Source organism: Lactuca saligna, chromosome 8 (genome assembly GCF_052625555.1).
Source record: "Lactuca saligna cultivar CGN05327 chromosome 8, ASM5262555v1, whole genome shotgun sequence".
Lineage (NCBI taxonomy): Eukaryota > Viridiplantae > Streptophyta > Magnoliopsida > Asterales > Asteraceae > Lactuca > Lactuca saligna.
In genome coordinates this window covers 113,805,512-113,808,781 of record NC_136424.1, presented here as the reverse complement: position 1 = coordinate 113,808,781, position 3,270 = coordinate 113,805,512, and positions in this window count along the sequence as shown.

Sequence of the window (3,270 nt, the reverse complement as noted above, 5' to 3'; positions counted from 1 at the left end):
TAGAAGCATGCATTGGGAGATAAAGGAATATCCCAAAACATGTCGGTTTGCGGTGCAACATCAGTCAAATAAGGGACATAATCTTCGTCCACTAGCTTCTGGAAGGGATTTACCCAGGAATTAATCATTAATTCATCCATTTGGATGTTAAATCCATGTGCCTTCCAGACCTCTTCGGCTAATTTAGCAACTCTCCAATCTACTTTTCTTTGTCTTGTGGTAGGAGAGTTATTTTATTTATCTGAAGACATAGAGGGATCCAAAGTTGTTTCTTTTTGAGGTGAAGTTCTTTTTGGAGATTGCGGTGAAGTGGTTGTCTTTTGATTTTGAGGAGTTACGGTTTTCTTTGGGTGAGGAGTTGGATTTCTTTGAGGAGATGGTGACTTTGAGCTTTTCTTCGAGGAGCTTACTTAACTTAAACTGGAGCCTTTCCCCTTTTGAGGAAGAAGGGCAAAACTTATCCTTAAACATGGATTTTAACTATTCAAGCTTCTTGATGGTTTTGGAGAAGTTTATCAACATCTGGACGCTAACATCATTTGTTTTCATTAGACTTGGATTTTTTATGTAGTCAAAAATATCCTTAGTAACTACAAGGATGTCATCGACGGTTTCCCTTGCCATGACCGATCTTCTTAAACCCCAGACTATCGTTTTAATTTTAGCATACCCTGCTTAATAAGCTTTGTGGGTCTTGTCAATCAAGTACTTCGTCTCTCTATTCTTGCTCTTCGTTCACCTTCACTAGGCAGTTATGGCGGTCCAAAATCAAATATCAGTCAAGGGCCGATATTTGGGATATAGGTTATTGCAATGGGATATCGGTAGGATATCAATATTTTTATATCATGCATAATTAATATATATATATATATATATATATATATATATATATATATATATATATATAAACATAAAAAGTATATAAAAGTAATATAAAAAGCCAAAATTCAAAACTGTCAATGTTTGAAACATAATCTTACGTAAGCCATGGAATCTTCCTCCAAGTCCACATCAACCAAGGCATCCGATTATTTTATCTAGATCATCCACATCAACTCTAATATCATCATCATCATTTAAGAATTATTTACTTAACACATCAACATGATCAAGCCTATAGAAACTAGCAAGTTAACACTTAAGTATGTAACAATTAACGTAACAATAAGATCGGTTAATACTTAAAACATGAGTCTATGACCTAAAACTAACAATTAAGTACTTAACATAATAGCAGTTTTAGTTAAGTTAAGTCCATAAGACTTAAGGACATGACTTAACACTAAAAAAAAGCAAGTAAAATTACTTAACCGATATCCCACCTGGAAATCGCCTGGAAATATCGGTAAATATCACCGATTTTTGCGGTCTGATATTTTGGACCGATATTTGACACCGGTATTTTGAAAAGTACCGATAATCGATATCCCACCTGGAAATCACTGATATTAACTGCATAGCACCTTCATGATTTTTTAATTCAACTCCTTGATCTCTGCCATAAATTTTTATTCTTTCTTAATGAACTGTTGGTGGTCTAGTTGTCTTTGGACATCTAACTTTCTAATTCCTACGGAGACGTTCAACAATGAATTTCTCTATGGCTTCAATCACCAAAATCCGTTGTTCCAAAGTTTGCGGTGTGGTAGTAGTGTGAGTCTGCGATGGATGAGTAGTAGAGACTGCAGTTAAAATCTGATCAATTTTCTCTTTTAGATCAAGGATCTCCTTCCTTATAATGATTAGCTTTGTTTTCTTCTTTGGTTTGGGCTTTGCAATGAGTCTTGATATCCACTTGATTCATCTTCGTCAATGAACATTTGAAAATATTCATTGTTGCCCTGTTTCTATACTTCCACATCATTGTCATCAAAGTCAAATCCAAAAGTAGGTTCATCGCTCAGTTGAACCTCAGTGTCATCATCATTTGAGTCTCCATCGTCAGTTGGTTTAATCACAACCCTCGTTCCTCTAGCTTGGTTTCCCATCCCTTTATGATCTCTTTGCATCATTTCTTCCATCATTTCGACCGCTTTGCTACCCATTTCCAAATCATGTAGAGGTTTGGCATTATTGATGTAGTTTTCCCACTAAATAGCAACTTCGTAGATTTCTTCTTCCATTTTTCTGTTGGAGTTGAGTTTGTATGGATTTTCTTGCTCATAGCGCTTTTTTGAAGGCTTCAAAATTCCGCAATCCTTCTTCTATTATTGGTCGGTATCTTGACGATATATCATCTAACACATAACTATCGAAACTAGTTACCATCAGGGTGTCCCCCGGGCTCACAAATCCTGGCATACTGGTGCTCCTTGTGACTAATTCGGTTGTTTGTAATGTTGGTGGTATAGGATTTCAATAAATTCCTTGGTCTCCTTGGTCTTGAACCAAGTTTGGCCTCGATCCTATTCTAGATAAGGTCTCTAAAAAAGGACCCTACATTGCGATAAGTGTTTACGGTGTATGTATAATTGAAAGAAAGACGGAGTTAAGCTCCTTGAGAGTAAAATCGTGTAATTTCCTAATCTTGAAGACCTTAGGATTTCTAACGACATCATGATTCAATTGGAATCCTTATTAGACATTGTCTTCCTTCACATTTGAAAATGTTACACTTGTTGTAGCGAAGTGGACGAATGGGGGTTCTGATGGGTGATTCAGCGTGGAATCAAACTGCACTTGGAGTCTTTTGAGAGACTCTAGTGGATTTGGCTCGCTTATGGCTGACTAAGGTATGTAGTTTCAAATTTTGCCTGCGGCAGAGATATTTAAGGTTTGATTGATTTTGTTATGTGGTATCTTCATGGACTGGTTCATCATTGATGATGACCTCTTGTTCTTGATTTGGGTCTTCAGTTTTCATGAGGTCTGTAGTGGGAATTGGCTCATCGATAGACCTTGGTTCCTCGATATTCACTAGGTCTTCAGTGTACATAGGCCCTGTGGTACTATTCTTGGCTCTGGTACCCTTCTTAACTGTCTTGGATTGAGTGGTCTTTTTTTTGGACATTAATTTAGTCCTTGCTGACTAAGGTTTGAGATAGGTCTAGTGGTCTGTAGTGTGGGGCTAAGCGGGGTAGAGCGATATGATGATGTATCGTTCGTAGCCTGAATATGGTTAGTTACGATATGGTCGTAGAGACCTATCTTAGTCAAGATGTGCAATGGAAATTTTCAAGTGTAACGCCTTGTTGCGAATCGTTTCTTAATGTGGGGAAGTAACCCGAAGATCGGGTATCAAAGGGCCCATGGCCTTTGAGGAAAAGA